General features: G+C 46.8%; 1 pseudogene; it reads right to left on the reverse strand.

The window, feature by feature from the left end:
* Positions 1-1,782: 1,782 nt before the first annotated feature.
* On the reverse strand, positions 1,783-2,967 carry LOC149122339 (UDP-N-acetylglucosamine transferase subunit ALG13 pseudogene; annotated as a pseudogene).
* Positions 2,968-14,129: the final 11,162 nt, after the last annotated feature.

Genomic DNA, 14,129 nt, shown 5'->3' on the forward strand with positions numbered 1-14,129 from the left:
AATGGGAGAGGGAGCGGGAGTTGGGAAGGCTGCGTGAGGGAGGGAAGTTATGGGGGGGGGGAAGCCATTGTAATCCATAATCTGTACTTGGGAAATTTATATTTATTAAATAAAAGTTAAAAAAAAAGATGTTATGCACTGGACTTCTAAAATTCTAAATCTTGGTGCACAGGCCAGACATCTAGAAAATGCACACGGAGAAGCATTTAGGGACCAAAACAACATTCGGTAATATTAAGGAGGTGAGAGCATCAGACTTTCAAGGTTTTACTTTGAAGTTTTGTCACTATTTGTACTGTGATAAGCAAGTGACTTTTGAACAGCAGTCCAACTGGCATTTAATTGAAGCAGCCAGCCACCTATCCTAATAAGTAGGCTGTGTGGATATCAAACACTGATTACTGCAGCTTTTCCTTGTACTGCATATAGAGAATAGAAACTTTTAAGAATGCTTAGCTCTATTATATCAAAAGGAACAACATTGGCTAAGTTTCAGTGTTCCTCAGCCAATGTGCAGGATGACTTTGAACAGCTCTTGTCTTGACTGTCAAGGAACAGTTTTTTGTTTTTTCATACTTTTTCCACTTATTTCTGCTCTGGTTCTTATTATTTCTTGCCTCCTGCTAATTTGAGGTTTAAGTTGTTGTTATTTTCCTAAGTTCTTGATCATTAGATCACTTGGGTTTTTTAATGTGAGCACTTATTGCTATAAACTTGCTTCTTAAACTGCTTTTGCTATACCCACAGGTTTGTGTATTCATTTTCATTTGTTTCAAGAAATTTTATTTCATCTTTAATTTCTTCAGTGACCTACTGGTCACACAATAGCATTCTGTTTCATTTCCATGTAAATGTTCCATTGTTCTTCTTTTTGATTTCTAGTTTTATTCCTTTGTGGTCTGAAAAGATACATGACATGATTTTTTTTTTTTTTAATTTGACAGGTAGAGTTATAGACAGTGAGAGAAAGAGAGAGAGAAAGGTCTTCCTTACATTGGTTCACTCCCCAAATGGCTACCATGGCTGGCGCTGCGCCGATCTGAAACCAGAAGCCGGGTGCCTTTTCCTGGTCTCCCATGCAGGTGCTGGGGCCCAAGTACTTGGGCCATCCTCCAATGCCTTCCCGGGCCACAGCAGAGAGCTGGACTGGAAGAGGAGCAACCAGGACTAGAACCCGGCGCCCATATGGGATGCTGGTGCTGCAGGCGGAGGATTAACCAAGTGAGCCATGGCACTGGCCCACATGGCATGATTTCAATCAATCTTTTTAAATTTACTGAGGCTTGATTTGTGGCCTAATATCCTATTTCAGCAATTACTGAGTTTATTTCATAGAGAAGAATCTATCATTTCTGCTTTTTAAAAACAATTCAGTTTCCTGGATTATGAAACTAAAGATGCTGACTCTCATACAAAAACTTTTTAAAGTTATTAATGTTTCATTATTTTTTAAGAACACCAAGCTAACTACCTTTATGGTCTTTGTCAAGGTTTTCAAATTTCATTTTTTCCTCCATGATTCCAAATCTATTTGGAATTCTAAAACCATAGCTATAAATGGTCACTACATTGATGATTAAGGAAAATCCAAAAAGTATATTAAATTGCAATTAGGATTTTGACTCAGATGCAAATGTGCATACCATAAAATTCCTATGTAGGTACATTCTAAAGATTTAGAAAGTTTATTAATTTATATATTCTATAAATACATATTATACATTTTATTACATTCCATAGCCAGGATTTGGAGGCGTTTTTAACATATTGAGAATTTAGTGTTTATTCTTCTAAGCCAAAAACTTTATCCAAAAAGGCAGAAAATTTTTCTGGCTGGCCAGGAAGATAGCATTTCAGTGTTGGTAAGTCTATTAACTGTAACAGCCCAGGAAGTACGCTGTAGGTACAGTAGAAGAGAAGTCCTTCATGTAGCTGCTTCGCCAATCCCAGCTGATGATTATTTATCAGCTTCTCATTTATAACTCTAACAAGTGGCTTTCCTTTTTTCAGAGTTTCCAAACAGCTTCCTGTATCCGCGTGACTAATAACAAGATCTCCTTTCTGAAGGTGTTCTTTCAAGGAGTCCTTTTACCTGAAAACATCCAGAGTAAGTGATTCAGTCCTGAATGGTTCAGGTACCACCATTCCTCCACCAATCTGGAGAGAATAAGTCGACCATAACCAGGGCTCTTGATTATTTGCAGATTGCCGTGTGCTGACACATATGTAATGAGGTCATCAAAGCTGGCAGTTCCTATGGTAACACACACGCACTTCATAGTGTGGGTTCTGTACATCCAAATCCTATGGGTCTTAATTATAAACAGAATTTGCTGTTTTGAGGGATTGAAGCAGAGAAGCAATTACACTATTTCAAACCCAAAGGTGGATAATGTAATTAAATTTTAAAAGACTTGTGTCTAAAGTCTCTTTGAGAAGCGGGTATTCTAAGGAGAACCAGATGAAACTAGAATAGCTTAAAAGTATGCTTCAGTTTTACTATTGGAAACGAGCAGGAGACTGAAGGCAAAATCAAAAGAGACAGCTGGGGCCACTGCTGTGGCTCAGTGGGTTAAAGCCCCAGCCTGCAGTGGTGGCATCCCAAATGGGTGGTGGTTCGAGTTCCGGCTGCTCCACTTCCAATCCAGCTCCCTGCTAGTGTACCTGGGAAAGCAGCAGAGGATGGCCCAAGTCCTTGGCCCCTGCACACATGTGGGAGACCCAGAAGAAGTTCCTGGCCATTTGGGGAGTGAACCAGCAGATAGAAGATCTCTCTCTCTCTATCTCTCTCTCTCTCCCCCCCCCTTTCTCTAACTCTTTCAAATAAATAAAATAGATTTAAAAAAAAAAGACAGCTGATTAAACTGGAGGAACAGAGAGGTTCCCTTATGAAAAAGCTTATGATGACTGGCACTGCAGCTCAATAGGCTAATTCTCCGCCTGTGGCACCGGCACCCCGGGTTCTAGTCCCGGTCGGGGTGCCGGATTCTGTCCCGGTTGCCCCTCTTCCAGTCCAGCTCTCTGCTGTGGCCCGGGAGTGCAGTGGAGGATGGCCCAAGTCCTTGGGCCCTGCACCCCATGGGAGACCAGGAGAAGCACCTGGCTCCTGGCTTCAGATCAGCGTGGTGTGCTGGCTGCAGCGGCCATTGGGGGGTGAACCAATGGAAAAGGAAGACTTTTCTCTTTGTCTCTCTCACTGCCCACTCTGCCTGTAAAAAAAAAGAAAAAGAAAGAAAAAGCTTATGATGTTAGAGGCAAAAAAGGAAAATAATATATTTAAGGAGAGGGTAGACACACATAAAAGAGAATAACTTCAAAAGATAAGAAACGCACATTCTTCAAAAAGGTGGTAGGAAACAACATGGATCAGAACCATAATGAAGACCTGCTGCTATCATTGAAATGTGACTTGTACTCCTGAGCTCACACAAGAGTTCAGTCCCCAATATGTTGTGCTAATGGTATTCAGAGACTGGAAACAATCTGACTATGGACTTCAAAAGAGGGGTCACCAGGAAAAATCAGATTATGGATTATATCATTAGGGTAGAGCCCTCACCCCGATTGAGTGCTACTGGCTTTATAAGGAAAGTGCGGGAGACCACACAGATATAGGCAGTGGTGAAGAAAATAAAGTCTGTGCCGGCGCCGCGGCTCACTAGGCTAATCCTCCGCCTAGCGGCGCCGGCACACCGGGTTCTAGTCCCGGTCGGGGCGCCGGATTCTGTCCCGGTTGCCCCTCTTCCAGGCCAGCCCTCTGCTGTGGCCTGGGAGTGCAGTGGAGGATGGCCCAGGTGCTTGGGCCCTGCACCCCATGGGAGACCAGGAAAAGCACCTGGCTCCTGGCTCCTGCCATCGGATCAGCGCGGTGCGCCGGCCGCAGCGCGCCGGCCGCGGCGGCCATTGGAGGGTGAACCAACGGCAAAGGAAGACCTTTCTCTCTGTCTCTCTCTCACTGTCCACTCTGCCTGTCAAAAAAAAAAAAAATAAATAAATAAATAAATAAAGTCTGAAAAAGGGTAATAGAAGGTTTCAGTGCAGATTACGAATGACTTAAGCCTGGAAGGCACAATCCAGCTGACTCTCAATGAGCTGTGGGAAGTATTCCAAAGTGGTCAAAACTGAGTTAAAATTGTATATTCTTCGGCCGGCGCCGCGGCTCACTAGGCTAATCCTCCGCCTTGCGGTGCCGGCACACCGGGTTCTAGTCCCGGTCGGGGTGCCAGAATCTGTCCCGGTTGCCCCTCTTCCAGGCCAGCTCTCTGCTGTGGCCAGGGAGTGCAGTGGAGGATGGCCCAAGTACTTGGGCCCTGCACCCCATGGGAGACCAGGAGAAATACCTGGCTCCTGCCATCAGATCAGCGCAGTGCGCTGGCCGCAGCGCACCAGCTGCGGCGGCCACTGGAGGGTGAACCAACGGCAAAGGAAGACCTTTCTCTCTGTCTCTCTCTCTCACTGTCCACTCTTCCTGTCAAAAAAAATTGTATATTCTTTAATGAGCATACATTGACTTGGCCAGGGCAGGTTTTGAATCATATGATTGGCTAAAAACATCTTTAGAAACAGGGAAGTCTGGAAAAAGGCTATTGAAAAGAAGACTACTGATCAATTTTAAGGAGGGCATTTCTGGGAATGAATAATGTGTAGAAAAAGAGAATGCTCAAGGTTGCTCGAGATGAACACTAAATGACTTTTTATGCACATCACTCAAGTCAAATTGATCTGACAGGTGAGATGAATGGCTCTGCCCAGCCACTTCTCAGGTGAGTCTCAGTATAGGTGTTTCTATTCAATGCCTCGCAGGCTTTCTAGGGCAATTAATACACAACAGATGGAAAGATATGTGTTTTCCCTCATCTTTGTCATGAGGTACTTCCTTCTGCCTTGGGTTCTGCCAGCAATAAGACCACACTGTGAAGTGATACAGCCAAGGGGGACCCTCACCAAAGCCTGAGCAATAATATTTGGAATTCCAGTCTCCAAAATTGTGAGACAAATAAACCCATTTTCTCTGTAAGTTGGCCTGTTTCAAGAATTTCATTATAGCAATAAAAAATGGACTAATGCCTCACTGCAATAAAGCTGAACAGAGGAAAAGAAACAAAGCCTCTAAAAAAAACTGGAATAACTCCTTTATAAGAAGTCAGGATTCAAACATCATGAAGAGTGCAGATACATTTTCTATTTTGGAACTTAGTAAATGGAATGTGGGTATCCCAAGCAGTGGCTTAACCCACTACAACACAATACCTGGCTCTCATACATGGCTTTTGTCCACTTCTCAAGGTAGAGCTGTTGACTACCCCATCCTAAAAAGTATGTAGGGTAGCTGGTTTTGTGGCACAGTGAGTTAAGCCACTGCCTGCGACACAGGCATCCCATTGTCCCAGCTGTTCCACTTCTGATCCAACTCCCTGCTTATGTGCCTGGAAAATCAGCAGAGGATGGCCCAAGTACTTGGGCCCCTGTACCCACATGAGAGACCTGGATATAGTTCCAGATTCCTAGCTTAGGTCTTGTCGCTCCCCGTCTTTGTGGAGGAACGACACAGGACCCTGCGCTGTTCTTTTGTCTGCTCGGCCCTCCCCGGGTTTGCTGCTGGTTCTTCCCGGGTTGGCTACCGTCCCTTCCACCTCCGTGGAAGGGCGGTTCCCCCTGCCACCTTCTCCACTTCCGCGGGGGAGCGGCACACCGCCGGCCGGCTCTCTCGGGGGCTGCACAGGTGTTCCTTCAGATAGATGTTCCTCGTGCATGGTCTCTCTCTCCTCCTTTATAGTCCTCTTCCACCAATCCCAACTCTGCTACCCACACGCCGAGTACACTGCTCTCCTCCAATCAGGAGCAGGTCCTACAGTTTATTGGTTGAACTGGAGGCAGCTGTGTAGAAGCTGTTTCTCCCTTCTCAGCGCCATATTGTGGGAGAGCAGATGCATAGAATAAGTCTTAATTCCAGTAACTTAGTCTAGTCCGGGTTGCTCCCCACAGGTCTGGCCCAACCCCAAGTGTTGAGGCCATTTGGGAAGTGAACCAATAGATGAAGATGTCTCTCTCCCCTCGTGCCCTGTAACTCTGCCTTTAAAATAAATCTTAAAAAAGAAAATAAAACAAAAAATATGTAGGGTAGTGGACATGAAATATGACTGAATCAATCAACAGGGTTTTGTTGCTGTTGCTAGTGTTAGTGAACACTGGATTTGAGATGTTTGCTTAGCCCTAAATGCCCATATAGGAAAGAACCCCTTCCTAACACTAGAGGGCACTATGCCACAGGAATATCTCCTAGAGAGGTTCCCAAGTAGGAACATGAGTTTTACGCTTCTACATTTCTGCATCACATTCATTCTCAGAAAAACTTTTTGCCATTTATTTTTCCATCCTTGCACAGGACTGGTTCTGAGGTTGAAATGGAACTAGAAATCAAAAGAAGCCGTCAGAGGGCCAGTGCTGTGGTACAGCAGGTTAAGCTGCTGCCTGTGATGCTGGCATACCACATGAGCATCAGTTCTGTCTTGGCTGCTTCACTTCCCATCCTGCTCTCTGATAATACATATATGAAGGCAGCAGATGATGGTCCAAGTATGTGGGACCTTGTCACCCACATGGGAAACTTGGCCTGGCTTTAGCTCGGCCCAGTCCAGACTTTTGCGGCCATTTGGGGAGTAACCAATGAATGGAAGAACTCTGTCTCTCCCTCTCTCTGTAACTGCCTTTCAAATAAATAAAACAAATATTTATAAAAAGAAAGAAGAAGCTGTGGGGAGCAACTGGGAGCAACTCAGACTAGACTAAGTTACTGGAATTAAGACTTATTCTATGCATCTGCTTTCCCACAATATGGCGCTGAGAAGGGAAACAGCTTCTACACAGCTGCCTCCAGTTCAACCAATAAACTGTGGGACCTGCTCCTGATTGGAGGAGAGCAGTGTACTCGGCGTGTGGGTAGCAGAGTTGGGATTGGCGGAGGAGGACTATAAAGGAGGAGAGAGACGGCATGCACAAGGAACATCTGAGGGGAACATCTAAGGGGAACACCTGTGCAGCCCCCCAGAGAGCCGGCCGGCGGTGTGCCGCTCCCCTGCGGAAGTGGGGAATGTGGCCAGGGGGAACTGCCCTTCCACGGAGGTGGAAGGGATAGTAGCCAACCCGGGAAGAACCAGCAGCAAACCCGGGGAGGGCCAAGCAGACGAAAGAACAGCGCAGGGTCCTGTGTTGCTCCTCCACGAAGAGGGGGAGCGACATAATGGTGCCGTGACTCGGATATGAAGCCTAGGCAGGGCTTAGTGTCGTTCCTCCACGAAGAGGGGGAGCGACATAATGGTGCCGTGACTCGGATAGGAAACCTAGGAGGGAAGAAACGGGAAAATACTGGAGAGAGAGACTAGCAAACAGCCTAGGGAAAAGCCGGACGAAAAAGGTGCCAGAAGAAGCTATTGAAAGCCTAGGCATAGACTCGGATACAGACTGTGGGAAAGAAGTTAGGATTTAAAGTGAAAGCAAGAAGAAACTTAGACTCAGATACGGACTGCAGGTTGAAAGTGAAAGTGAAACCTATAAGAAACTTAGACTTGGATACGGACTGTGGGGAGAAGCCAGGAGAAATGAGAGGAATATTGTTGGAAGAAAACTTAAGGAAACATACCGGGTAGAGAAAAATGTTAGGGAGGATGAAGCCGCGAGTGCAGGCCAAGGCGGAGACGTAAGCCACCTTGGAATTCTTCAAGTCACCCCGGGGAGCAAGAGGCGAAGATCTGGAACCAGAGGCAGAGACGTGGGCCGCCAGATTGGAATTCGCCAGGTTAGTCCGGGGAACTTGGACTGAATGCCGGTGGTGGCGGAAACGTGAGCTGGGGCTGTGTGACTCGCGGAAGCCGCCGCGTGCAGAGAGAGCACGGGGCGTGAATGGATAGGGAATGCGGGGCTGGCGCGAGGCCGTGGTGCGGACGCAAAGGGCGTGGAGACTGCGGAGTGTGCGCGCGAAGCCGAGCCGCGCAGAGCTGGTAGCCCGCCGGCGGGGCGAGGCGCCGGGAAGCCGCGCAGAGCCGTGAAGCTGCCGCGGGGCGGCGAGGCGCCGAGAAGCAGCCTCGGGGCGGGCGCCGGGAAGCCGCAGGGATAAGAGAAACAGAAGTTTTAGAAGTAAAATGAGAGAAATAGGAATGCTGGAAGATAGAAGTAAAATGGGAGAAATAGGAATGCCCGGAGATAGAGAAATAGAGAAAGGCCTCCCCACAACACTGCAATGTGAGAGCTTGGATTCGGTCTGCCTGATTAAGTGAGGCGATGAGCACCTGCGGGCGGCTAGCAGCTTATGCGCCGCAGGTCACCGAAGACAGGCACGAATTAACATCAGTAAGGCCTCCCCACAACACAGCAATTAGGAGGCTTGGATTCGGTCTGCCTGATTAGGCGGTAAGCACCAGCAGGCAGCTCGACCAGAGTATGAGCTGCAGGTCACCGAAGATAGGCACGAATCAACACCAATAAGCCTCCCCACCATATGGCAATGAGAAGGCTTGGATTCGGTTTGCCTCATAGGTTTTGTAAGCACCTGCAGGCAGAGCAGAGCATGCGCTGCAGGGCACCGAACACAGGCACGCATCAGCGCCTAAAAACCTCCTCACAACATGGCAAAGAGAGGACCCGGATTCAGTTTGCCTGATTGATAGGACTTGTAAGAACCTGTGGGCAACTCTAGCAAGCAGAGCAGAGTGTGTGCCGTGGGGCACCGAAGACAGGCGCGTATCAACGCCAAAAATAAAAAGAAAGGGGGATCTGTGGGGAGCAACTGGGAGCAACTCAGACTAGACTAAGTTACTGGAATTAAGACTTATTCTATGCATCTGCTTTCCCACAATATGGCGCTGAGAAGGGAAACAGCTTCTACACAGCTGCCTCCAGTTCAACCAATAAACTGTGGGACCTGCTCCTGATTGGAGGAGAGCAGTGTACTCGGCGTGTGGGTAGCAGAGTTGGGATTGGCGGAGGAGGACTATAAAGGAGGAGAGAGACGGCATGCACAAGGAACATCTGAGGGGAACATCTAAGGGGAACACCTGTGCAGCCCCCCAGAGAGCCGGCCGGCGGTGTGCCGCTCCCCTGCGGAAGTGGGGAATGTGGCCAGGGGGAACTGCCCTTCCACGGAGGTGGAAGGGATAGTAGCCAACCCGGGAAGAACCAGCAGCAAACCCGGGGAGGGCCAAGCAGACGAAAGAACAGCGCAGGGTCCTGTGTTGCTCCTCCACGAAGAGGGGGAGCGACATAATGGTGCCGTGACTCGGATATGAAGCCTAGGCAGGGCTTAGTGTCGTTCCTCCACGAAGAGGGGGAGCGACAGAAGCTGTCAGAGACTCTGTAGTATAGCAATTACAACAATCTTTGCATCCAATACTGTTTTGTTCTGCCTCTAGCAACCTCAATTATCTTGATCTCTGGTCATCTCCTTATTTAAAATTAAGCTGAAATTCAGCATACTTGCCCAACAAGCATAATAAAGTCATTTTACATGAGAAGTTAAGACTAGGGGCCAGCGCTATGGCGCAGCAGGTTAAAGCCCTGGCCTGAAGCGCTGGCATCCCATACGGGCACCGGTTCTAGTCCCAGCTGCTCCTCTTCTTATTCAGCTCTCTGCTATGGCCTGGGAAAGCAGTGGAAGATGGGCCAAGTACTTAGGCCCCTGCACCCACATGGGAGACCCGGAAGAAGCGCCTAGCTCCTGGCTTTGGATCGGCTCAGGTTCAGCTGTTGTGGCCATCTGGGGAGTGAACCAGCAGATGGAAGACCTCTTTCTCTGTCTCTACCTCTCTCTCTCTCTAACTTTTCTTCTCAAATAAATAAATAAAATCTTTAAAAAAAAAAAAAGAATCCTTCTTGAGATGCCTATATCCCATATCTCCCTTCTGTAATCCTGATTCAGCTACTTGCTAATATGCACTTTGGGAACAACAGGAAATGGCTCAAGTACTTGGGTTCCTGCAGCTCATGTGCCAGACCCATATTGTAGAAATGGAAGGAAATGAAAGATTTATTTTTTCTTTCTCTGTCCCTTTGCCTTTCAAATAAATATACACATTTTTTTAAAAGTTTTAACTTCCAGCCTGTAACAGCCAGAACTGGGCCAGGCTAAATCCACGAGACAGAAATTGCATCTGAATCACCAACATTGGTGTACAATCATCTGCCGCCTTCCCATTAGCAGGAACTGAGTAAGAAGTGAAGGAGCATGTGAGAGACCTGGATGAAGCTCCTGGCTCCTGGCTTTAGCCTGGCCCAGCCCTAGCCATTGAGACCATTTGGGGAGTGAACCAGCAGATGGAAGATGGAAGATTCTCATATTCATTCTCTCTGTCTCTCTCTGTCTCTCTCATTGACTTTCAAATGAATAAATAAATCTTTAAAAAAAGTGGAGGAATGAGGACTTGAACACTTATATATGGAATGCAGGCACCCCAAGTGGTAGCTTAACCCATGGTACCACAACACCTGAACCTATCACATTATTAACAATGGAACAAAAGAGGATATTACAATGCTGGTTTGGATCAAACAGGGGTTATGACCAATAATGATTAAAAATTATCACTAGAGACTGTGATAATAACTTTATACCCATTACATTAATTTCTCTTCTGTTATAGCTGAATAACCAGTTTTGAAAGATTATGGATTTAATAGGATGCAAGTTAAAAAAAAAAAAACCTCTAATGTTGAGACTTTAAAAAACCTCTAATGTAGATCCAGCTCATAAAAAATTTAAAAATAATTGCATATAATTTCTGAAACATTCTAAGGTTAACACACCAGGGACCATGTTGTGGTGCACAGGGTTAAGCCATAGCTGTGACACCATCATCCCATATCCACATGCTGGTTGGAGTCCTGGCTACTCCACTTCCTAGCAAGCTGTTCGGTAATGTGTGCCTGGGAAGAATGGATGACAGCACACATTCTTGGGCCCCTGCAACCTATGTGGCAGACCAGGATAGAGTTCCTGGCTCGTTGTTTTGCCTGACCCAGTCCTAGCAATTGTGGCCATTTTAGGAGTGAACGAGTAGATGGCAGATACCTCTCTCTCCCTCTATCTCTCTGACTCTTCCTCCTACTCTGTACTTGGCCTTTCAAATAAATAAATCTTTCAAAAAATAAAAGTAAACACCCACTAAGTACTGCTAATAATCTAATCTTGTTAAAAACCTCTGAATCTGGGGCCAGCGGTGTGGCATAGCAGGTGGGGCCACCACCTGCAGTGCTGGCATCCCATTTGGGCACTGGTTCAAGTCCCAGCTGCTCCTCTTCCAATCCAGGTTTCTGCTATGGCCTGGGAAAACAGTGGAGGATGGCTCAAGCCCTTGGGCCCCTGCACTCATGTGGAAGACCTGGAAGAGGCTCCTGGCTCCTTCCTTCAGATCAGCACAGCTCTGGCCATTGCAACCAGCTGGGGAATGAACCAGTGGATGGAAGACCTCTCTCTCTCTCTCTCTCTCTCTCTCTCTCTCTCAACCAGCTGGGGAATGAACCAGTGGATGGAAAACCTCTCTCTCTCTCTCTTTCTCTCTCTTTCTCTCTTTCTCTCTCTCTGCCTCTCCTCTCTGTGTAACTCTGGCTTTCAAATAAATAAATAAATCTTTAAAAAAAATTTCTGGATCCCTCGGGTCTGGCTTTTTCTCCCCCCATCCTAAAATAATCAAAGAACTAAGGTTTATCTCAACACTCAGATTTTTTTTCAACTCTTACTGAATATCTGGTTGTATACTATATTTACACCTTCTAGGTGCTGGCAAAAATGCACAAGCTGTATCTTAGTGAAATTTTCAATCTAGGAGATAAAGGTTTTTAAAAAATTATAAACTTGAACTGATAGGTGCTGCCAAGACAGCCACATGGAACCACCAGCAGACAGAACAGGGACACTTGCTCCATACAGTAAAGGAGGTCAGATAAGAGTTCTCCTGAGACTTGCCAACTAGGTGTCAAATAGGCAAAAGGTACATAGTGGTACACAAAGGACAAAGGGAATTAGGGAGAATAATCTTGTTAGGTCCACCCCCCCCCCAAAAAAAAAAAAAACCCTGTGGGAGAGACTTGGAGAAAAAAGGTCGCTATGGCTGGAGCTGTGAATTTAAATTTATATCTTCTATAGGGGCCTAGGCCAGCGAGGATGCTGTCTGTGCTGGGAGGTGCCCTGTAGCTGGATCCCAGGTAATAGGATCTTTCAGGGAAACTCAGCCATGACCAAAGAAACATTAAGCAGGAATAAGTTTTAAGTCTTGGGGCCATTGTAGGAAAAGTGATTAAGGGCCCCCCTGTTCCCTCTCCCTGCATAGAGATAACACCCCAAATGAGAATGAGTATAGGAATGCTATGTACCTCCTTCATAATAACCAAGTCTGTCAGCTATTACCAAGTACTCTTCAGTTTTCAATGATTGTTATTTTATTTTCAATGTGATCAATAACACATAACTCTACATTGTTTTAGCCTGTTTCTGACACCAAACCTCTATAATGTAAAGGCAGGACCTATCTAGCCTCTTGTCTGTCTCCCTTAGCCCAGTGTAATCGATTGGAATTCACTGATTTGAGGGAGAGCTACATGTATGTGGCCTGACAAGGTACTAATCACTGGACTCAAGGAGTCATTTTCTTCTCCAAGAGACAAGTCCTATTGGCCAGTATTGTTCACAGGTGTTTGCTCAGGGAAATTCCAGGTCTGGGGCAGAAGGTAACCACCACTCACAAACCAACTGAAGCCCACCTGGCCTTCATAAAGCCCCTAAAGAGCACAGCTTCACCAATCAAAGGAAGGCCAACCAGAAACCTGGACATGAGCTGGACACGAGCTGAACATGGTGCCTCTCAGCCCCAATTTCAACCTATAAGAACCTTCACCCCTACTTCCTCAGGGAGCCCAGGAATTAAGCATTAGCTGCCCTTCATCCACCACCCTAATGCCAGTGACTGGCTTTCCGAGCATCCAGCGAGCAGATTCAGGTTTGGCGGTTCTATTAGCAACACTTCCAACTAGTTTGGGGGTATTGCTCTGCAACAATTCAATGCATGTACTCACCCTGCAAGAACAGTATAAAACTGGAGCCAAGGGAGGCTTTCAGAACAGCCACATCAGGCCACTAACTGGTTGTTTCTGGGTTTAAATCCTCAGTTTGACGCTGAATAAACTTGAGCTTTGATTTTTCAGCCAGCCTCTGAATTGTCAGTTATGAGCTCAGTTTACGGTGGGGGAAAGAGAGGCTGCAGAGTTGGACAGTTAGGGGGCTTCAATGTCATAAGGCTGGGGGTTTTTATGCTCTTGCTCTTATTCTAAGAGCAAGAGAAAGCCACTGCAGAGTTTTAAGCAAAGGATTAACTTGATTTGTATTCGAAGACTATCCTGATAGTAACACTGTTTGCAGAAAACTGGATTAGGCAACTGCTGTTCTTTGCAGCTGGGATAACCCGAAGGCTGAAAGTTGTTCAGAAGAGAACCTTTTAGGAAGTAAAAATCCGTAAAAGGTTGTGATGGAGTACGTCACGAAGACACGCTCATTGGGCTCCTGAGTTTAAAAAGCAATTGTCTAATAAGTTGGCTAGTAAAATAAACCAAACAATCCCACTCGGTTCCAGACACAGACACCTAAGCGTGAGAATCCGTGGAGTCAGCATGGTTATCTTCTTAGGGAAAAGTTTCACTGTATTTTCACGGGCCGTGTGGAAACGCTTCCTGATGTATTACAGAATGTTCGGGGAAAGACGCTCGCCCCTCATCACCAGGACGCGGGTCACGGGAAGCCAGGACGGCCAAGGGAAAAGCTCGATTCAAGGCTACTGACTGTGGTCAGGGCTCATCACTCACGCCAAGTTAGGCGGCAGTAAAGCCACAGGAAACCCGGAACTGCACCCTAAGATGCACCTCAGAGCCAGGTGCTGGTTCAAGATTTCCCGGAAACTCCGAGTACTTGTCGTTGGCTACGGTGGCCGAAAAGGATCCTGATTATGCGGCCGAAAGCAGCCGGAAAGAAGGGCGCATGCGCATTGCAAAAGCCTCGCCTCCGGATTGGGGTTTAGTGGAGGGTCCGGCAGAAGTACGGGTCCAGCTCCGCGCGTTCCCCTCTCCCAGCTTCCCCTCGTTTGCCACGCCCT

Source organism: Oryctolagus cuniculus, chromosome 14 (assembly GCF_051225735.1).
Source record: "Oryctolagus cuniculus isolate XC-2025 breed Fujian yellow rabbit chromosome 14, ASM5122573v1, whole genome shotgun sequence".
Taxonomy (NCBI): Eukaryota; Metazoa; Chordata; class Mammalia; order Lagomorpha; family Leporidae; genus Oryctolagus; species Oryctolagus cuniculus.